The sequence below is a fragment of the Hirundo rustica genome, chromosome 9 (assembly GCF_015227805.2).
Source record: "Hirundo rustica isolate bHirRus1 chromosome 9, bHirRus1.pri.v3, whole genome shotgun sequence".
In the NCBI taxonomy this organism is placed as follows: Eukaryota; Metazoa; Chordata; class Aves; order Passeriformes; family Hirundinidae; genus Hirundo; species Hirundo rustica.
Window position 1 is genome coordinate 15,303,811 of NC_053458.1, and position 23,893 is coordinate 15,327,703.

The 23,893-nt window shown below is 37.1% G+C and overlaps 1 long non-coding RNA gene across 20 annotated transcripts in view; it reads right to left on the bottom strand.

Annotated features, from left to right (window-relative positions):
- Positions 1–23,893, bottom strand: part of LOC120756252 (uncharacterized) — a 505,318-nt gene that overhangs the window by 250,615 nt on the left and 230,810 nt on the right. For 10 of the 20 annotated variants that reach the window (XR_005702114.2, XR_009208110.1, XR_009208113.1 and 7 more), the window contains one exon: positions 11,914–12,016. The exons of 2 other annotated variants lie outside the window; for them this stretch is intronic. This is a non-coding gene — a long non-coding RNA (uncharacterized LOC120756252). Of the gene's footprint in view, positions 1–11,913; positions 12,017–16,302; positions 16,426–19,583; positions 19,635–23,893 lie in introns of those variants that run through there. 8 more of the 20 variants (XR_005702112.2, XR_005702097.2, XR_005702101.2 and 5 more) reach the window with 3 other exon arrangements.

Below are 23,893 nucleotides of genomic sequence, written 5' to 3' on the forward strand. Positions count from 1 at the left end.
ACTGAGGCCATCATGACACTAATGACAGGATTTTAAGAACTCAGATTATTTTTTTTTAATTTTGTGACATATATCTTTGGTCTGGGGACAATGCTGGGTGGGATCAGCACCACTTTCCCACACCTTCTGCAAAGAGATATCCTTCCACTAGCACCAAATATCCTTTTAAATGGTAAAGGCCTCCTTTTCTTTTTACTTGCTCAGGAATAACATAATTTTGCACCTCACTCACCCTGTGTCAACTGCCACTGATCACGGGCAATTAATTTACAAGGTATTTTCATTAAAAGGCAAACCCAGCATGATTTTACATAAAGCAACATATGAATATGAAGTCATGTTAATAGATAGAGACTAAAAGAGTGCAAACAGAATTCCTAACTGTGCAGCACAAGATTGCCCTTGTGACAAGACTCCATCAGTTAACCCATCGAAACAAGCAGCAGCCACTTCCTGCCCAGTATGAGATTCTGCCACTACAGTATTGGACCTGTCTTTGCCCCACTTTTCCTCATTCAGCATCATATGCTGAAAACATTTTCCAGAGAGAGTACCTTGTCTTTAAAGCTACGATACAACCAGAAAGAAAATGGGAAGCAGAAAGATAGGAATTCAACCTAGTTCAGTCTAATCTTTAAATGAAGTCTGTTTTTTTCACTCTAGATGCCTGCTTACTTATTCAACTCAAGTTCACTCTTAGGGGGATCTTGTCAATAAAGTCAAATCAGGCTCTCTGTGAGCAGGGAGGTTTTTGAGGGTCTTTTTTGAGGGCTTCATTAAAAGCAGACAGTTTCTCTAACCTTTTAGCAGAACCTGTTATCTGATGACGTGAATTAAAGTCTCTCAAATGACTAATAATCATATCAAGGCTGCCATGTCAGCTTGTAGATTTGAATAAGAGGGTCTGAAAACATTTGCATGCCTCGATGTGCCAGTGCTAAGAAGCTAATGTGATAGTGCTGTCATAAAGCACTGGAAAGACATGACTTAATGTAATCTGTCATGTCATATGCTAATCTTCAGCCATTACTTGAGTGCTGTAAGTAAGTAGAAAGCATTTGGGAGAAATCCTTTTCAATTTCTCTGAGTACCACTTCTGCTGCTGGTCAGCTCAAATGGGTTTTGTGCATTTAATGCAGAGCTCAAGTCAAGTTGGTTTAGGTCACACTTAATTAACCAGCACATTGATGGGTTGGGCTGGTACAACACTATGGAAAATGGGTATTCCTGATACTGCCTAACAAGTAAATATTTCATATGCTGATGGAAAAACCAAAACCAAAAAGAAAAACAAAAATATACTTTCTCAGTACTTGATAAGAATGTGTCCATTTCACAAAACCACTGACTTTTTAAAAAGATCCTGTTCTCCATGCATTTCAGCTCCTCACCTTGCTTCTATGTGTAAGGACAATTTAAACAAAGATAATTATAAATAGTTACAGACATTCCCATTTGTAACTGCAAACTTTTAAAGTACCTAATTTGGACTTGTCATTTAAACTACAATAGACAAGAGGCATCTTTAAACACAATATACTTTTTAATAAGAATAGAGAAGATTATCAAAGGGAAAATTTCACTTTACTTATTTGTTTTATGAAAATGGCACCAACATTTTTTTTATATACAGAATGTAGAAGAGGGACACATACAATGCTAAGTACAGCATATGGAAAAGAAAATGAAACATATTAGTGAGAATGACAGAAATTTCAGGACAATTTTAGCAAAGTGTGAAGGGATTTTGAGTCAATACTTGAAGGTTATTTTTATAATAACTACAGCCTATTCAAATAAAAGCTTAAGAACCCTGGGTCTTTTTCAGCTATGAGGATGTTTAGCAGGGCTTAGCAGTTTGCAACCTGCCCCAGCTAAACCTGAAGTCTTTGTACTCAAGGACTGCAGATCATTTAGATTAGGACTACTATAAAGAAAGCTGGGAATAGTACACTCACACCAAGAACAAGAAAATTTTCCTTATTCTGTTTTCTTGGTGGTCACATTGGAATCAAACCCTAAGAAAGTCAGACATTTCACAGATCTACAGGAAACAGAGATAGACAGTCTTTACAGTATTAGGTAATTCTGTTCATTCTCTTGCCAATGCTGCATTGGTCCCCACAGTAAATTCTGAAGTGCTCCATTCAGTCTAAATTTGAAACAACTCATTTTAACAAGGCTTCCACATTCCCAAAGAGAAAGTGTAAGATATTCTTACCCTCCAGCATCAAGTGTGGCCTTTCCCTTTTCAGATCTAACCTCCACCCTGCCTTGCTACAGCATAGGGAAACCTGTGTTATATTTCCAAGCCTCAGTTTCCCTTGCTATTAAAACACTTAAGAATTTCTGATCAAGTAACGGATCAATTCTTCCCCTTCTGGAGGAATAAAAAGATACAAAATATGCTGTTGGGTCTGTATGGGAACAGTAATCCTTCAGTTCTTTAATACTGGGATGTTCATTTACATGAACAGTCTCCAGCTAAAGATGTCCATCCTTACCACTGAATGGGTTTAATCCTTTAAAGACTAGTCTTTTAGAGAATTTTTTTCCTTAAGTTCCTCATGTGCTAATGACAGCACTACAACGAAACAATGTCCCCTGACCTTCTGCACCACACAGTGAAATGGCAGGATTTCCTTCTATTCTCATTAGAAGTACCAATTGCAAAGGCAAGGACTTAGGGCAGATGCAACCCCAGGACCTCAAGCCTTCACCAGTTTATCAGTGCAGTAAAATGAAAGCTCAGCCCTTTGTGATCTGTCTGGCGTTACATCACCTGAGTACTTCTGCTCTGGAGTAGTTCAGGACCAAAGCTAGCCCAGCTTTACAGACAAGAGTTTTAAAGAGCACCTTTTCCTGACTCTACAAAGTCATGTCTATAGTCTAACAGATGTCATTGCCATGAGGCTTCCTCAGATAAAGAGCCAGAATACATCAGCCAACCAACTTATTTGTATTGTTTTACTCTTTTCTCATATAAAGCATTCATAATTTCAATTTCTTAATTCTTGTTAGTGTTATTTTAAGTCCTGCCAATCTATTGGCTGACTAGCTTTGAATGAAATGGTGTCCAGAAGCATTGCTAAGAGGAAGTTCCTCAGAGCTATGAGAGGAACTGTGTATCTAGGAAGTAAGGATGATGCATTTCATTGTCCTGTACTGTACTTAAGGGGAAGCATTCACTATTTCACTCACCAACAGAGAGAAGGGGCTATTTTCACAGATGAACAGACAAGCAAGCGAGACTTCAGCTATATTGACTTGGTTGTCTGATACTGATCATTGCCAGGAAACATGTTTTTCAGAGTATGTACCTTTTACTAGAGAAAAATATCTATTCAAACTCACACCGGGCTTTGTCTTTGCTGTATCAGCTTGAGCTGTAACTTCACTTTTGCATATAACTTGAGTTCCATCTGCACATAGTACCCAAGTTTTGAAGGAGGACCTAATACTTAGCAATTTGAAGTCACCCTGTCAGTGAGATGACTTAGGAGGCATCTTAAAGCATGGGTGATACTCTCAGTCTATTTCCAATGCATCATTGCCTTCCAAAGGCCATCCAAATTCTGCAGGTCAGTACTTGATTCAGCTGCTGAGGATTGCATGAAGGTATGTTTAACACCACCTTTGATGGTACCTGCCAGCCAGGAGGAGTGTGCTAAAACTCCTTACTGATTTCCCTTGTAGCCAGCCATTGGGAAGAAGTATTTTTAGTTACTGTCATCTGAGTTGGCAGGTTATGACTCAAAGTCTGTGTGCATGATTACACACACAGAGTTATCTAAACAAAGCAATCAAGGTCTAAGCTAGTTCAAAATTACTATTTATTGGTCTATAGAGTGGTATTTATCAAGTGTCACAAAGATACGGAGCACCACAAAAGAGTGTGTAAAGATATCCATTCACTTACAATTGGTTTCCAAAGTTTATTATAAACTTTTAAAAGAAGGTGGAATGTATCCTAAATTTTTTATGGTTTATTGTTCAATAGACTATAGGAAATCAGCTCAACATGACAGCATTAAACTATGACTGCTTGTGTGCATCATTGCAGATAACTACCTGAAAGATGTAAATCAATAATATAACAGATGGGGGAAAAGAAAGATTGTTTTCATATGCAAATGGAATGACTTAAACTAGTACAAATCAGAAGTCAAGATTGTTCAGCAAAAGGTTTTCTGAAGGTTATCAAATTTATATTTATTAGTGACTTCTTCCATCTCATTGAAGAGAACATTAAGACTGGAAAAATACAAAAGCGACATTGCTTCCACACATAGCAGTATGATCTCCTTCTCCAGCAATACCACAAGGAGACAGAGTTTATATACAGGCTAAGTCAATTAAGATTCTGAAATAATAAACAACACAAACAGATTATTAACAGACTGACTGCAAAAAGAAGCAACTAAAAGCAGAGAGAAGAATGAAATTCTTTAAAGCCTCCTTAGTCCATTTTAAACTGTTTTCCTTCACCTTTTCTAAGTCATTTATGTTTTGATCTCTCTGTTTGAGAGTGATCACAGTGGTGATCCCACAAGAGATTTGATGACACTGGAAGACATCTTACAGGCTAGTTTTATAGGGCTCTGACATCCAGGTAAGAAAAACACATTTCAGGATCCCTTTCTATCTATTTGCCAATTTTAAAGCAATTTGCTGATGAGTTTTCTTACATTCTGTTATATGGATTAACAAAATTAATATGAACTAATGAAAGAAGAGTGTCTTACATTTTCACTGAAATCTTGTCCTACTTTTTGATTTAACATAAGAAATCAATACTCAGTGTTCTCCAGGTCTCACAGGATAAAGGATAAAATCTTCCAAATGAGGAATGAAGAGAGCTGTTTCTTCATTTGGAAAACCTAGCATTTCCTATATCAGATTAATCAAAAATACATGGACATAAGAAAGTCTTCCCACCCATACCATCATTTTCCACAGGCTGAATATTTGTAGAATATCACAGACATAGTTTCCTGTTCTCTAGGTACAGCTGGTAATGTCATCAGGCACAGTCACTGGGGTGGGTCCCCCCATTTTCTTTGGCCCAAGTTTTGACCTCCCCTAAAAAGAGGTATTCAAAGCCAGCGGGCACCAGTTTAGTTCCTTGCTTTTCCATAAGCAACAGGGCTAATGGCAAACAGTCAAAATATTCCCTTAGAAGCTTGAAGTTGCATTAATATGAGTTTGGGACTTTACTAGGTCTTCGAATGTAGAATTTAGACTTTTCTAATGTAACACTACACATAAGAATGTTCTGAAGCTTTCATTACCTGCAGGCTTTTTTTAAAACAGAAGAATGTTTGATTTGGATGGTTGCATTAAATTAGGGGGTATTAATGGATTATACCCACTGCCTCAATAGTAATTGCCAGTTGTCTACAAGTAACTAGTTCTATATGAAGGCCAAAATTATCAAAGCAAACCACAAACAGTAATTCACAAGAACAAAACATGTGCTCTCTGTTTATCTTTCCGGGTTAGTGCCTCCAGTCTAGGCAGAAACTTCATTACTTCTCAGATAAAATGGCAGCAGTTAGAATTCAGAAACTCAGCTTTATTTACAAGTGAATGTAAAGTTTTGGTAAAGTTGTTGTGGCATGACCACCTTAGAAACATATATATATTTATACCCAGACTAAAATGACTGCAATTGAAAGACAGCAAGAGAAAAAGTAAACTAGAACTTCCTTAGTCCTATTGTTCAGGGAAGTAGAGGGCTCAGATTTTCTTTCAAAAGCACATCAGTCCCAAACCCAAGCTATAGTGTATATATATAGATACATGTACATATGTGTGCATGTAGAAACACAAAATTTGCATTATTGTTTTATTGTATACTGCTAAAAAATAGACTGTAAAGTGAAAGGGAAACAAAATATTAAAACTAAAATGTAACTGTAAGAAACAAGTTCATCTGAACTCTTTATGGGCTGAAGCATCATAATGCAAATTGCTGTTCAGAATTGCCAACCTAATAATCAACAACATGATAGTTAACCAACACTATAATAGCAACAAACTTAAAAAGTGCATCTGAATAGAACAGATCAGTTCTGAAGCCTGAAGAGAATTAACTAAATAAATATCTAGAGAGTGGCTCTTGTTTATGCATAGTTTCAAGTGAGATTACTATACCTTAAAACTTTTGTGAATAGTTAACAGGGCAGACATGCCCCCACAGGAACATTTGTGTCTGAGTGCTGTAACTACTGATGAAGCCTGTTCACAACAAAATATTGCAACTTGTATTAACTCTGACTGGACACATGCATATTGGGATCCAGTGCCAATGCTAGTGCAAATTCAGGTTTGTATAAGTCTGCCGAAACACCTATAACCATGCATTTGCACATAGTCTACTAATTGCTCTAACGTCTATGCAAATGGTTATAAAACTGAAGCTGCTGAGGTGGAAAAAAAGTGTATGCACCAGCCAGCCCTGACTGGAAACATATCTATTCACAACAGTTACACAACAAGCAATTGCTTCTCAGACTTTTATTCAGTACAGTTTGGGGAAAAAAAAAAAAAATCTGCTTTTCCCTTCTAGGTGATTTTTCATATTTTTTTATTTTGTATTTTATAGTAGCTATGCATATTATAGATGAGAAGATGCCTGTATCAACAGAGAAAATCATTCTGGACAGGAATGTTCAAATGCATAGTATATTTATTTTCAGAGCAGTTGTAGCTTCAGTACTCTGGGCATCATAAACTGTGACATCTCTAGACTGAAGTCTCACATAATAGAGTTAACTTCACAGTGTAAGAAACATGAGCAACACCTCTTACGATTTGCTCACTGTTGTTTTCATAATTTTGCAAAAATGTAACTTTTTTCTTTGGGAAGCTGACCCTTTGAAAAAGTAGCAGAAGTATAGGTTGTGTTATTTACTTCAATGTTCTGAAATTTAAACGTTGACATTCATTCTAATAAAGAGCCAAGGGAGCCAAAGAGCAGGTAAGAATGTGCTAATAGATGCAAAAGTAAAAGCTCAACTAGGTGAAAAAACCAACACATCATCTAATCAGAGCAGTTCTGAGAACTGAGATGCTGGAAGTAAACAAATAAGGACTGGGTATCTGGAAAGAGCTCCCAGAAGAGTAGAAATGTGAAAAAAAAGCCTTCTTCAAGAAAAGAGGGGCATAATAGTTACTCCCACATAGTTTATGCTTTCATAAGGCAGGACTCCTCTCAGGATCCTGTTTTCAGATTGGATGAGAGAACAGAAATCAAGTTGTAAGTATGCAGTGGTATCAATTTGGAAGAAATAAATTATGAAGAACAACATCATGAGATGTAGAAGCCATTTGATCTTCTAAAAATCCAAGTTAATAGATATTAAATGCAATTTGGTGAACTATTCATAAAGGAAAAAAAAGCCTACAAAAGAATAAAACACTGTTGTCTGCTGATCAAGGAAAGATTACTTTGAAAATATATTGAAATCTTTGCTGGTAGAAAGAGAGCATTATTTGTCAGATGGAAAGCAGACAGGCATTCTCATGTGAATTTAGCAGTCTCCAACCACATGGATATGGCTAGGGTATAACAATCTAAATCCCATTTTATTTTAGATATGAAATGGGATCGCTGTGTTTCTGGGGTGTCGAGGTTTCTACTGTCTGAGCCAAACTCAACTTCATGGATGGGGAAGCAATTTTTTAAAAGGATTTTAGACTTCAGAATAGCTGTTACTAAAGGGCTATTCAGACGAGCTTTGAGTCAAATTTCATTTGTACAGAAGGCTTCAAAAAGGATTAGTCCACACACAGGGAACAGACACCAACATCACTACTGGGGGATCACACACTCTACTTCTCCATCCCTAGGAGTATTATTGGAATTCACAGCTACTACCATCATTATGACAACTCTCCACATTATGTTTTTCTGTTTTGAGTGCCATTTAATCATCTGCAGAGTAGGCAGGATTTGTTTATTCTAGACAAAAATCTATAAATAAAGTCTATTTTTATTAATATGAAAAAAATTATTTTAAAAGCTCAGAAATTCAACACCAACCATACAAAGCTAATACAGAGAGGAGAAAAAGCAAATAGTCTACCAAAATGTTGAACAAATTAGGCCAAAATGAGTCACCAGCAAGATCTTCAAATGTGCCATAACAACATTTAGCTATAACAGAGGGTGAAAATGGCTCTCTGAAGTCCTTCCACACTTTTTGTTCAGTCCAGTCAAAGATACCCATGGTCAAGAACTGAAATTCTCATCTAGAAGGACAAGCATCTTCCAATTCACTACTGTGTAGCCTTTAGGGAAAGCAATGTTTCAAGCACGTAACATTCTTTTCTACAACACTCTTCTAAACAACCCAGAAACTTTGTGAAGGTAAGCTGAAGGAAAATTATTTATTAACACAGATACTCCCCTTTCTTTTCTACCCCACCTTATTCAGCATGCTTTTGCCATTATGGTATATTACCTAGGACTGCTGTTTATCCAAAGATTCTTCCAGATGTAAGAACTGGGAATAAAGTGCAGAAGAAAAGGGAAGAGGAAAAAAAAAAATCTCAGGTTCATGGCTTATGCCCATAGGCTTTTTTTTCCCTTCCTACTGCCTTTTGCCAAATAAAAATATATTCAGAGTCTGCTATTGTATTGAAATGTCTCAGGCAGTTCATCAGTCTAATCACAGCTAATACTAGTTTTAGTCATTAAACAAAAAGTGAATACTTTTTCTCTGGCTCTTATTATATATACAAATCACTCCTTAAAATTGCCTCAAAATTCACTTGCAAGTACTTCAACTGACATTAGCATGATCTAGAGAACTCAGTTCCTGTAGTATATGTAGGTGTTACTACTCTTCTCTTGAAAAACAAAGGTTGTTTATATTGAGTGTCATTCATTCACTTTCATCTTCACCCCCACAGAATAAAGTGCCAAGACTCCACTTTCAAAAGGATCAGACCTTTGACCAATCTGGTTTACCCCACAGGCTGAGAAAGGTTCAAAAGAGCAATAGAGGAAGTCTGACCTACCCTCGTTCTGTGAAACAGACTGGAAATGCAAACTTAAGAAGAAGCGTGACTTTACTATTCAGCACACAAAGGACATTAGTAAAGAATCCAATGAATGAACTGCTTCCCAAACCCTCAACTCATAAACCTGCAACATTGCAAAGAATGATGATCTAGAGACTTTTCTCAATTTTAAATTAATAATGATGTCTTAGTTTGGGGTACAAATATTCGAGATAGAAAGTGTAAAATCATGGAGCACAAAAAAGAAACTATCTCTTGAATAGTAAACAGAAGAAAAACCATGTAATCAGGGTGACGTTGGAAGCCTGTGGACTGTGGTCGTTGGAAGTGAGCTAGTAGGGATTGAGAAAGATTGCTGAGGAGGGTAGTGTAAATGGAGTGTTGAATGACTTAACCACTTATTTCCCCGCTTTTTGTTTGTGTTGGCATACAGGAAGTCCAGCAATCTTAACCAGAAGCTGATAAAATCTGAGCATGTGGCTAGGTAGACAGAGAAGTAGACGAGTAAAAGTGTAATATACATCAGCACAGACCATAAATAACATGGGCTAAGAAACGAGAATAACTTTGTTTCACATGTCACAAAGTAGAGACAAAAATACTATGTAACAATACAACACAGAACTGAATGTAAGTGAAAAAAAAAATTGAAGACTTCTGTGACTTTGGTTCAATAGGAGGCAGTAGCACTTGCAAACTTACTTAAATGAGGTTCAAGGTATCTTGTATATCTCTGTATTCTGTTAGTAAGTAAAGACACACTGCATAAAAATTTCAGATACGGGGTCTGGCTCACCCAGTCCAGCTCTCCCAGGAGAGCCTGGATATATTCATTGCTTTAGGTATGATGGATGCCAGGTCTTTTGAGCTCTAAAGGAACCCAAATAAAGATGTCACGTTGAAAAAGAGTAAATGACAATATGGAAAAGAGGTAAGCAGACTGTGTTTTGTAATAATCCATCAACAACCAACCATCCTAGCACAGACAAATCACCACAGCGAATAGTACCCGTTCAAAAAGGCTCCAGGAGTACCTGCTCTTTATTGTGTTCAGGTTTTTTTTTTCAAGTGGCAAGGCACCTAGTGTTTCCTCATGACAAATTCTTTGTCCCAATATCCTAAACTAGTACAAGATATTTGTGATCTTCATTTAAAACTGCAAGTGAATCATATATATCATTTGCATGGTTCATGAATTGGTGAAAAGAACTACTATGCAATGCTTAGAAAACCAGGCTTAGACTGTGCTGCAGTATGAACTCTTTGTTTTTCTGCTCAGTTCTGTATCATTGCTAGGCTCAGAACACTTACTGCTCTTAATGCTCTAATTTGATACTCTGCTGGTCTGAAGTGATCAACGTTTCAGTGACCTTTGCTTGGTTGTCTGACAAAACATATATATATTTTATATATATATATATATATATATATATATATACACACACACACACATATATATATATATATATATATATACACACACACACACATATATATATATACACAAGCGAAGGTATTCATCCTGCCAATGTCTAACAAAGGAGGACAGGCAAATGCCCTCTGTCATCAGCAGACAGGCTCTTCTTGAGGTTCACTTAGGGAATAAAATTTTCCTCTGTGAACAATTTGGAAATGTTTTGCTTTGTATTTCTTTCCCCCAGTTTTTCATATTTTGGTTCACTTTTTTTTTTTTTTTTTAAGATTCCCAACTTGACCTTGCAATTGCAGACCTAAAGAAAAACTACTGCTCTTGCTTCCTGTGAATTGGACCACACAGCTGGATCTTATATTTGTTTAAAAGCAAAGGTCTAAGTTCTGGAAGATGCTGAGTGCTCTCAGCTTGTTAACTTCATAGATCAGAAAATCACTTGACAGCGGTAGAGATGCAATTATTTTTTGATTACTTGGTCTGCCGCCTCTCTGTCTCTGTCAGGCAGACTTTTCCCCTCCTAGAGTGTTCTACCCATCTCACTATCTCTGTACAACTTCTTCTTGCTTGTCTCTTCTGAACTACACATGCATACATGGAACAGCCCCCAGATTCCTTCCTTCCCAGGATGGCTAGGACACAACTCAACTGTTACAAATTCCCCTATTTTCTTCATACAGATTTCACAGTCTTTATAACCAACAAGCATGAAAGACAGCAAAGCAGTGACTAAGAGTGTCCAAGAGATGCTTCCAGCCAATGTAGAAGCCGGGGCGTGGCCAGAAAATGAACACTTCACTGTATCACTTTTGGTTTTGTCCTGTAACACATCAGCAGAGCCTCCTAACAAACTGCACGCATTAGGAAAACTTTTTAAAGGCTGGACTCATATTTCTAAATTGCAAGTTTTCATACCACATTCCAAACTATAAAATATTTTTTTTAAAGCCTGTATTGTAGTCAAGAATTTACTAATTCAAATTTACCATTAGACAAGTAACACACAAGAGCTTAATGAAAAAGTGTTGGGGTAAGAATTTGGTTAAAGACAGGATTTCAACAGGTACATTTTGAAGATACAATGCAATTATAATTAACCTACCTTTAGATTTGTGCAGCTGAACACAAATTTTAAAAGGAACTGTACCAGTCTGCTATAGTAACTTGTTTCAGACTTCGATATCTCTGTGATATAGTGTGTATGAGTTATATATAACATTAGCCAAAATCAAAAGGTATAATAGTAACAAAACCAACCCCTCCATACAAGTTGAGAACTGTCTTTCAGCCAGTGTACATGACTGTCTACATAAATTAATTAAATGAATAGAATACAGAATATAATTAACATTTTCATCTATCTTCATTTTCTAAGCAGCTCAGTTAAATAAAAAAGAAGGGCTGTTTCTTTTTCATTGCTGTTAGTTTCACATGTGAAACAAAGACAGACCAACCTTAAGCCTTTTGATAAATATGATACCGTGGTAACTGCAGCATTCACTTTGTATCCCATTTCTCCAGGTTCCTGTCAGCCAGATGTCACTTGCAATGCAAACACTAGAAAAATATGAAATAATAATTTCATACATCATCTATGCGAGCACAAGCCAGTCAAACACTCAATACAAATTCAAACTGCTACTACACATAAAGCAAATATCATCCAAATAATATTTAGAATGATTGAAAGGCTTTTGATTTGGAAGTGTATTCTCTTAAGCTAAGTGGTCCCCACGACCATCCAGAAAATTCAATTGTTTCATTTTAAAATGTTTTCTGCCCAAAATTATATCAAATCCTAATGTCTCAGTAGAAACACATGGGATTGGATTGCTGACTGGGCGCCCGATGTCAAAGAGGAATCTAATTTTCCAATGGCATTTCCTCATACTGTCTCACCAAAACGCAAAATTGATAAAATTTTAATGGATAATTTTCAGAGCAGGACATTAGCCATCATGCTGGGAAATAGTGCAGGAGAACACCACGTAGCATCAGAAAGGCAATGTATCAGGAGACAGTTTAAATAAATATTAATAAAGCATATGCCTTACATTTTATATTTTCTCTTGCAACTAGAAACAGAATTCAGAGGGTAAGTTTTGTAGTAACCGGCACATCTCTTCTCTTCTTTTCCAGGGTATTTTTTACAAGTGATGCCCTTAAAATACGGGTGTGATATATTACTTAAAAGAGCACAGTGTTCATCTTTTACTGAGGTGACATAGTCACAGTCAACACAGTCCTCTTCTCATTGACATCAATTGTGAAAGTCATATTGACTTCAATGACTACATCACTAACCACTCCACACAACAAAATGGTTTTGTTAAGTAACTCTACAGAAAAAATTGCAGTTCTGGGATAAATGAAACATCACCCTTCTGCATCTCCTGATGGGGCAAGGTACTGCAAGCACTTAACACCAAAAGCCACGACAAGATGAAAAGGGCTAAATCCTACTCCTGATGACAAGTAAGTTATATTAGGGAGAAAGGTACTAATTAACTGTATTAGGTTATCACTCAGTAACAATGTAAAATATGTGTATGGAAATGTGCTATTTAAAATGTGTTCTTCTCGGAATAATTTTCCTTTCTATTAAGTTAGGTCATTAATCATTTAAATTTGAGATTTATTTAGAAAATACAAGTGGACAGGTGAAAAAAAAAAAGTGGAATAAGATTTTATTAACCTTTGTAATTTATTTTGAATTTATAACGAAAGTGTAACACAGTGGAATATATGGTGAACTAGACCGACTCAGCTTTTTCCAGGACCCATTTCCTACCATTTATTACTAGCTGGGTTTTGAAATCTGTGTGCGTGTATATATATATATATATATATATATTTATTCAGGGTTTTCAGTAGAGTGCATATGCAGATAGAGAAAGGTACAGTAGCACTTATGCTTTCAAGGCTATATCTGCTTTCATCAACAGTTAAATCTTTAAAAACTTTAATAAATATCTAAGTAAAACTTTCAGAACATTAAAAAGACCACAACAAAAGAAAATCACAGTAATTAAAATGGAGCTTTAATTTTCTGCAGGAGAAAAAGCCTGCAAATGCCACATGCCAAGTCTGCTACAAGTTGATCCTTTTCTTTTACTGTAAACTGAAAAACATCACTGAAATCCTCAGATTGGTTAAAGACTAGGGCTCCTCATGCAGCCAAAGATACCTTCATAGCTACAGCTTTCATTCAGAAATGCTTACTTTTATTTCACTGCTCAGAGGCCAGAGCCTCTGTGCAGAGGAAGAAATTAATATTTTGGTAGAGCTCTTTGTGGTTCACTGCACCTCTCTTCCAGTCAGCCTTGGTAGGAGACTCCTCTGGATCTACCCAATAAAGTACTTTTGGTACAGTGCAGAAGTCACGCTGGAGCTTGCTAGGACACGGCTTCCCCAAACCCCAGCTCTGAGCTGAACATAACCAACCTACAACTGCCCATCTCATGGACCAATCAGTGAGTTATACCTTCCCCAATGCTTTGCCATTTTTGCAACAACAATCTGCCAAATTGCCACAACAAGTCTGTCCTCCACACCAGCCACCTTTGCTCCTCCTGTAACTCACAGGAGTTTCCCTTTCTAAAAGAGGAGGGAAACAGAAGACTAAAAAATGGAAGGCTGAGCTGGAGGCTTCCTTGGTGAGTCTGAGGAGAAACAAGACCTCCCTGGCTCTTTCCTTCATCCTTCCTGCTCCATCTTCTACAAGTGGAAGGCAGCCACCATTCTCTCTGTTAATCAAAGGAAGCAGAAGAGAGTTCTGCTCGCACTGCATAAAACATTCAACAGGGAAGGACATTCAGTGCCAGAAAGTAAGTTTTTCCAGAGAGGACTGAAATTCTCAGAGGGTTGGCAAGGTGTATTGTCTTGATCTGGCTACTCAGAGTAATGAAGTCTAAACAGACTTTTATTAACAAGCCTTTTCACACCTCCTCTGCTCTCAGCAGCTGAGCTCAGCACTGAAAGACACTATAATGCAGTAACTTTGAGAAGCTTTCTGTGCCTCTCTCAAATGAAGCATGCATTGGTTACCTAACTGTGCATGAGTACAGTACAGCACCAGCATCAGCTTCTGCCAAAACTCTATTACTGGAGGAAATTGCAAATTTGACAGATTTGCCATCCTAAAGTCATAATGGCCTAAGTATGAAGAGGAGAGTGAAACAGATTTGCTCACATCCTGACCAGACTTGCTCCACATCCTGGCTGATCTGTGCTGATAGCCTTTGGTAGTAGCTCAAGGGCTCAATAGAACTCTTTAATTATCAAATGGACTCATAAGTCTATTTCCAGTTTTGCAAACACCACCGAACTCTTATTTTAACCAGAAAAAAAAAAAATACACTGAAAACACACCACAGCTGCAGACATTTTTCTCTCTCATTCAGAGAAAAACTTTACGTCTGAGACTTGTAGTTTTAGCTGTCTCTTTTTCTCCTCAAAAGGATTTCACTTCTCACAGTGCCAGCTGAACGTCTCTTTCCTGGTTCTTTCCTTTAAAGACTCTGAAGTGTCTAAGTAAGTGAATTAGGTGGGTAACTACCTGTTCAAGACTTTGTGGAACATATTCAAAGTAGCTAACACCAGGTGGGTCGATACTGGAGCAGGCACAGCAGGATTGTTCCAGAGGCTCCTGGCAGTTTGAAAACCTGATGCATTTGTGCAACCTAATCCCATATTTTGACAACTCAAACAACACACCCCCTTGTATAACCTGCTGGTGGTTACCTGTACCAGGCACTTTGTCAAATAAAATCTGAAATCATTACATTAAGTTCTCCACACAATGAAGGAGACCGGAATGCAGAAATAGACCATGTTTGCTTCCACAGGCTGGACTTACTGATCAACTACAGGGAGAAATTATACCATAATTATACCATAAATAGCACTTCAGAATATTTAAGCTTGAAAACTGGGCATAGGGTTGGTTTTATGTGCCTTTATTCTCTTTGTTTAAAGGTTGTTTAGAGATACATTTGCATCTCCAAGACAAAGTACACGTTAATTACCTCATGCTCGCACTGTACTTTCAGGAAGGAAAGCTATATAAGTGCTAAGTGCTATTAGCATCATCTCCTTCTATTTTTCGCTTTTAAGTGAATATAGTGCTTGTGAAAGTTGTTGGATTGACAGCCCTGGAGACTGAAGTCTAAAGTGCAGCACACCCGCTGAGCCAAACAGAACTAAACTGTACAAAAGCCTCTCACCAAATTTTAAATACATGCTTCATTTAGCTATTGTTCTACGATGGCATGTAATACTACCACTGAAAGTTTTGCTGCTCCCATTTATTTGTTCTAAACATCAATTCAGACTCTTCCTTTATTTCTTACTTTTAAAAACCTTTTCTTGCTGACGGGCAAGACCCCAGAGACCGCTTCCCTGCCTTCAAAATCCCACGTTACAGTGGAACGCTGTTGAAGCGTAACTTCATGCTGCTGCAGTCAGGTACAATGGTGCATCCTGGCATTCACTTTGCACATCACAGAAAAGTACATTAGCTAATCTCACGCAGTTTTAGTACTGATCACACTAAGTGCTTGTCTGCAAAAATGCTACTCTACATTATAATCTAAATCTGAGGCAAGGAGGCTTCTAATGGAAGATCTGCTTCTCTAGACAGAAATACTAAGTATAGTGTTTCTTAGAAAACTAAGTCAATAGTTAAATAACAATTCAGTGTTTTCTGAGAAATGAGTAATCTTATTTTTATTTAAACACTAGATTTCCAGGAGTACACCTCTGACCCCTGAAAGAGGCTTGGAGTTGTTTTATAGCTTACTTTTTTTTAAATGCTTTACAGTACACCAAAAGACCAGTCCTACCTTCTAAGAGGCCTCTCTGCACGTAAGTACATTCAGATCACTTATAAAGCTTTCTTTTGACTTCAGCTAGGACCACTGCTCTGTCCAGGAGACTGCCATTCCTGTAAACAAGTCCTCCAAATTACACAAATGTCTACTGGCTGTTGGTTTCACAGTCTCCTTTTATCCACTGTCTGCCTGCCTCCAGGTGGGACTGTTTGAGCTTGTAAGCGAAGGGACTGATCCTAGTTGAGTAGAGTGAGCAACTGAGATGCAGAACACCTGCAGTGTGTAGAGCTGATACTAACAGCTGCTGTCTCAGATGCTTCCAGAAGATTCCTTCTCTTGTCTTGACAGGTTCCAAAATGCAAGTTTGGTGCCTGGGTCATCTTTGGTCCTGTGTAAATTCAAGACTGGCACTTACAGAAAGTAATTCCTTTCCAATTCCAATTACTTTCCACTTCGGGAAATTTCTCAGGGCTTCTTGTCAGGGCAGGCTAGTCTTTTATGATTTCCAGCCTTGCAATGCTGCTCCTTTCTATTTCATCTTGACTTGATGTCATTAGTCTTCTTTCACAGAAACCTGAGCATTCTTTTCCTAATTTATCTAGATGGTACCCTGACAGCAGCTTCTTTGATCAAGACTTTGCCATTTATGTCTCTTCTCCAGTTAATCATTCTCTGAAATGAGACTTGTAGTAAAAAAATAATTAAATCAAGTCTGACGGCCTTCAAATTTCTTGGCTTTCTGGGATTCTGGGTGCTCACTTATGCCAGGCCCTTTGGAGACACTGTACTTTCTCTGGTCTATTAAACAGGCCATTTGGGTTATTTTCCTATACTAGAAGGTCAAAACAGGTTTAACAATTGGTGGAACTAAAGAGATATTTACAGGGTGTAGCTATGACATCCAGACCTTTGTTTTTTGATTGTTCTCCCAAAAAGAATCCACAATTTTCTATTTAAATTAAAAAAAAAAAAAAAAAAAAAAAAAAAAAAAAAAAAAAAAAAAAAAAAAACCTGGAGGCAAAGTGGCCACACAGTAATTTTCCTTGCCTTTGCTTCTTGGAAAACAAGAATTTTCTATTATGCAAAATGTCTGTGCTTAACTCCAGGTTCCCACCTGTTCTCCTTCCTTTGGATATTGATTTTCTGCCACTTCATATGTGCAGAGAAAAAAAGACTAATGATTTTTTGGAAAGTGATATTTAAAAAAATCTTTTAATAAATGTCATCTAGACGTTATGTTTATCTGCCTCATGTTTTGTGAGGTCTGATTCTGAATGAAAATCTCCAGCTTGTACAATGCTTCAAGACCTCTCCTCAGCAAGATGGTCCATCTCCTACTGGTCAGACCTGTTTGCTCTTGCAAGTTGAATTCCAAGTCCAAGGCATCTGTGGCCTGGCTCTTAAAAGTCTAAAGGGCCAACCATTATCAACATCCTAATTTCTCTGGCCAGTGGAAGTCTCATTAAGAGTACAGCTTATCTGTGAGTGAGACGAAACTTTCATCAACCTGAGATGATAAAATAAACTGCCTCAGGGGAATAATAAATATCACAATATTTAATGCCTTCCTCGTCAATGTGAAGCACATTTCTTTATGACTTTGCTGGCATAACCATGGCTATAAGTATGAGCCTAAACTTAATTAAACAAGAAGTGTTACTGACTACCCTCTTCCAGTTTGACAAAACATAGGGGAAAAATAAAAAAGACATGATGTTTGATGTACAGTCACATTATTTGGTTCAAGACCAGAAGGTGTTGAGGTTTTACAGTGCTTAATATATTTTAGGAATGCGTATGTGTGTGTATATAAAATAATTTTAACACACCATACAGATCTACACAGATACAGAACAGGATTAAAAACAAAAAAAACACCAGGATTAAACAAACAAACAAACAAACAAACAAACAAAAAAACAAAAAAAACCACCAAACAACAAACCAACATTAAGACTTTTTTGACATCTATGACAGACCAGCATTTGTGCTTAAGCCAGAAATTATCATCTAGCTTTGTCAAACACCACTGGTTTTTATAAGAAGTATTCTGATAAATTCAAGACAAATCATCATCCGGTTTCCTGTAGTACAAATGGCTGCATATAATGCATGTTCTTGCTATTAAGTCTAAAGCATTCTTGCTATTAAGTCTACAAGACCGTAATGTTCTGTATCTCATCTCAAATTTTCAAACAATCCAATATCCAGTCTATGTATAGATATATTCTTGCTGTTTAATCTCTTAAAAATCAATCAATATTAATGTGTCTGCCTTAAACTTTTAAGGTCATTGTCTCCCTTCTGACATTTTAAACTACATCAACATCACATTATACCATTATAGACTCATGAAGCAATGTACTTTTACATTTTTGCAAGATAATGTCTCTTTTGTGTTTCGGTTTTTATCATAATATAAATCTTGAAATCTAATTTGCATATCTTTTGTTTAGCGAAGGAGACCCCCATTTAAGACTATGTAATTTTAATACATAGACTTAGAAGTGGATGACTTTTAAAAGGAAATGCACCAAAATATTCCAATTTATTCTTCAACTGAAGCTGCTGCTCCATCAGTAAATCAGTAAATCCCCTTAACAATACACTTGCTAACAGTTATGGTCTGCCTGCCTTGGGCTCGCTTGACAGTAGGGTTGCCATCTGTTGAGAAGTCCACCCATGGATTTTAAAGGACTATTTCTAGGCTTTTACTTTAAACATTGAAAAATACCTCTCTGCTCTTCAGCCTTCACTCTACTTGTCCTGTCTTTCCTGTCCTCTATTCACGTCCCTTCCCACCCTGCTGAGAGCACCAGTGTACTCCCAGCACTGACTGGTCTCTCTGCTCCAGCAGCCACATCCCAGCTAAAGGCTTTCAGGCACACACAGTTCCAGGGAAGTCTGATCCATTTTTAACATCCAAGGTGTGCAAGTAGAGAGGAGGGAGGACACTTACAGACAGGAGTAGACAGAAATGAACAGGATCAATCAAGAAATTCAAAAGCAGCCATGAAGGAAAGAAAATCAAGAGGATGAATGGGAAAGGGATAGTAGGAGCTCTGGCTCTGGATAGATGGATATTTCATGAATTCCTTCAATAAATAGGGAACCTCTAGGGAAATTCAACACCTGGCAATCTTAGTGGATAGTGGTGCTGCAAAGAAAGCATAATGTTCACCCCTCTGGTAAATTCAAGCAATTAAACCCCCTTTAAAAAAAAGGCCCTCTTAGGCTTTCTGCCCAGTAAACTCACAGTGAAAAGCAGCTTTAATAAATGTTCTAAATCTCACCTCTGAGCCAACAGGAAATTCAAATGTTTTGCATGTGCAGGAGCCAGGGAGCTGGTGAAACAAAAGGTAAATGTGGATATTAGAATAGGTTATGCCCATACTCAGACTGGGCAGCAGTAGATACATGAGGCTCACAGAGATGACAAGTTTTTTTAAAGCATCCTTTCTAGTGCCATCTTTGACCATTTATCTTTGTGTTATAGAATTCTCCTTTTTTTGTAAGTGGACAAATTTGTTTAGTGATCAGTTTGCTGGTTCAATGAATTCAGAATTACTCCTTACCATATATTATTGGAAACAGTTTTGAGTTTCAATGTTTTAGACATAAAACTAAATAAAGAAATGGCAACAAATATCTGTGGTTTCTAAAATGAAAAGATCAAAGAAAACAGACTGCAGAGAATTTTTGATCAACACCTTGACAAGGGGTGTTAGTTTTAATAAACAGTAAGAATTTTAGGCCATTATTAAGTATGAGATGCAGTCTCAGCTGTGTTTCTAATTTCCTTTCTTGCCTTTACTGCTGTTGTATAAAGCTCTGTAGTGACGAAAAACATTTATTGAAAAAATCTGAGCACACCATTCAAGATTACGTTATTTCACCTGCCTATGAGAAATATTTGCCTCCTTGCTCTCCTTGACACCAAGAGCTGCAGGTACATTCTGTATATGGGACAAATCACTGGAAAGGTACGCACTTGTAGAAGTGACTAAGAATTTTTTTATTGAGTCTGAAGACTAAATGATCACAGTACACAGTTCCTTTTGAGTTGCTCTTTTAAAGCCATAGATAAACACAGTCAGATCTTTGTGCACATTTTTTAAAAGTGAATTTAAGTATATAAAAACAATGCATATTTGGCAACATATCCTGTGAGAAGGAGGTTTAATGAAAATTTTCTGGGAAGATGTCTACCCAGCTATAAATACTATACTTTTTGCCTACCACAGGCTTATGAAAACACCATGAAAAGAAGACCATGAAAATTAGGATGAAGAAATAGTGAAGGAGAGACAGAAGGTTGGATGGAAATAAGCTATATTTGCTGCTTGAACTTTTCACAGGAATCAGGTCAGAGGCCTGCTCGTTCTTCCACTCTTAGTTTTTGGGGCAGGTGGGCAGAGAATGTTGTTATGAGTGAAGTCTCTTCAGAAATCTCTTCATCACCCTCAAAAAAACCCTGGGAATTAATTACTTCATCCCAAGTGGGATACAAGAAACAAGTGTCTCTTTTTTATAATGACTCCATCTCTGGATTTCCACCTACAGTATTTTTCCTTATGGGATTATCAAGATTATTAGTAATTATTACTAGCAAGCCACTACTATGAATAATGGTAATTACAATATCATTTAAGAACCCTAGTCATAATAACTGTGGAAGACTTATGAGCAGAGTGAAGACCAAGGCTTTCACATGCCTGAAAATGAACAAACACAGAGTTACACTCTGGAGACCCCAACACTCAAAGCATTTCATTTGTCCACAGACAAATGACTGACAATTTTAAACAACCTTTTTTAACATTTAAAAGGGGAAAAAAAAAAAATAAAAGGTAAAACAGGAGGACTGGTGGAACCACATAATCCCATCTCTAGCTCCAAAATGTTCTAGCTGCGTGACATTTCTGTTTACACCAAATACTGTTTTAAAGACCACTGCAGATCCAGACAACAAATGGATCAAGGACACATTGAGAACATTCATCCATTCTGGATATTACATAGAAGGACAACAAGATTTTATCCAATCCAGTTGGCTTGTTCTGTGTCCCTTATTCGACAGAATTCTAGTTCTTCCTTTAACAGAGAGCAAAGCCCTGCCTGCTATGAGTTAATGTCTAACATATGCTCAGAGCGGACACACCTAATTTTCCCACTTTTTACATTTCTTTTCATGGTTTTCTCTCAGGAACACATACCCTCTCTTCCCTTTTTGCATCAGCTCTAAATCCTTGTCTATTTTGCTTTCTATCTTCAGAGTCATGGCAGAACTCTTCTAAGTACTCTGCTAACAATTTCTGATCTGGCTTTCCACTAAGATAAGCAGAACTGCATTTATAACCTTTTAACTTCACATATAACTTCATAACTTTAGTTTACAACTATATAAAATTTTGTAAGGTTTTATTTTTAAAGGATGGTGTTATCTTAACATGAGCTACAAAGTCACTTGATATATATATACATACACTATGTGAGCATATATACATATTAAATATGTATATCATTACACACGGACATATGCTTCTGACAAAACATGAATAGAGGACTTTTCATGCTATTAAAAATGGTATTTGCAACTGCAATCCAGAATATGTTGCAAAGGGTATTAAAATATGTATAGTTCTATTTCAAAGAAAAACATTTTTCAATGTAACATGCTGCAGCTGTGTTTGTTAAGACTTTCTGATCATAGGGGTCACTGTAAGAAACTCAGCACCTTGACAAAGGTGACCAGAATCACTCTGCCCAGAAGTGCCCCTCCCTCTGCATTAGAGGAGGAATTGTAGGTCAGATGCTCACAGGCACATCCATCAAAGCCAAAAAAATTGTTTTGTAATACTATATTTAAGAACCTAAAATCACTCCAAAACTTATAGAAGCTGGTAATCCAACCTCTTTATTACTCTGGCATTATATCTACCTAATTTCTGGTTCAGTCCAAATGCAGCTGAATTTTAATATACAAACACTGGTTCTTGGTTGTCAAGCCCCACATACCTGTTTACATGAATTTAACAACACTACAGGGCTTAAAGAGATAAGCATTCAGGGCTGGAAACATGTGACAACTGCTGTGTCAAACTTGCACAATGTTATCTTGAGTACAGAATCTTTTCCAATGTTTCGTTCTTAAAAATTAGGTAGGTCTGATAAGCCCTATCTATTTGTAGAGAAAAGTATCCTGTCTAAGTCTTTCATGCTGCCTAGGTTAAGCAAGTTTTAAATGAATACCGCAAACAAAGTACTTACTAAGGAGGGGGAAATGCACATCATGGGAAGCTCTATTCATTTCAGCTACACGATTCTGGAGTTTGATTTAGAGCTTTAGTGTTTTTAAATATAGTTTCATGCAACATTTTTGCTTGTTAGCTCATTTTTTTCCCTAAATTCAGTTAAGATCTGCTTTGGATATGAATTTTTGTATAACAATATTTTTAAAGTTTTCAATTTCGATTCATGGAAATTATTAAGCTATTATACGCCCCCGTTCTTGTGTGAAATTTAAAGGTTCCTCTCATGACTTTCAAGCAGTGTGTTTCCCAAAAGAAGAAAGGAAGTGCAAAAATATAATTGTTGAGATTAAGCCTCAAATTGGTTTTAACGTTTGCTCATTTTTAAGATCTGATGCACTCTTAGTGCCCTAGTTCTACATCAGCCCTGAAACAGACATAAGACACATTCTTTACTTTGTTGCTGCATAAGACCCTTTCTACATTAAACATTTTTGCTTGGTCCGTAAGCAATAAGTTAGGCAGAGAGAGTGTGACAGACAAGTTGCTATTTCAGACTTGAAACAGCACCTGGAGGGCCAAGACCTTTCCCACTTTAATAGCAGACAGAGAATCATGGCAGTGATCAGGGTCATATGGTGGGTGAGGAAGTCACTGATACTGAAGGATCAGATGTCACCGTGACAGCTGTAATAACCAGGGCTTATTTCCTTCAGCTAAAAAATATCCCCAGAATATGGTGAATACACTGCTGCAATATGTACCTCTGCTACCCTTGTGTCGTGCTATAAACATTTAACTCCTGAAGGTTCACAGTGCAAGAACAGAGCAACTAACCCTCACAAGACATTGTAAGGGAGATATGACAAAAGGAGAGAATCTTGAAAATTCAGCAGAAAAGTTATTATTTGCTTGTTATTGACAATTCATTCCTCTGATATAAAACAATTTAGTTACCAGATGATCCCAAGGAGACAGCTGACAGTGATGAACAGAACAGCATTCAATTGCACCGAGTGAACATCATAAAGCAGGCACCACTGGATTAAAAAGTAACCTTAAACTGTTTAGTGTACACAAAAGCAGCCTAGTCAAAACACTTCAACAATGATTTTAAATCTCAAGTTAGAGGCCATTTCAACCTTCAGGGAAGCCCTCTCTATTCATAAGGAGCTTAACTAATCATAACTTTCCGTGACTTATCAGAACTGGATGCAGTGTGTCACAGCATGATAACTGAGGTCTGGAAATGGAACAAAAGATGTCTTTTTACAAAAATAATGGTGACTAGACCCCAAATTTTAATCTCTGAACTTGGTGTGGGAATAACATCCTGTTACTCATTAAGTGTT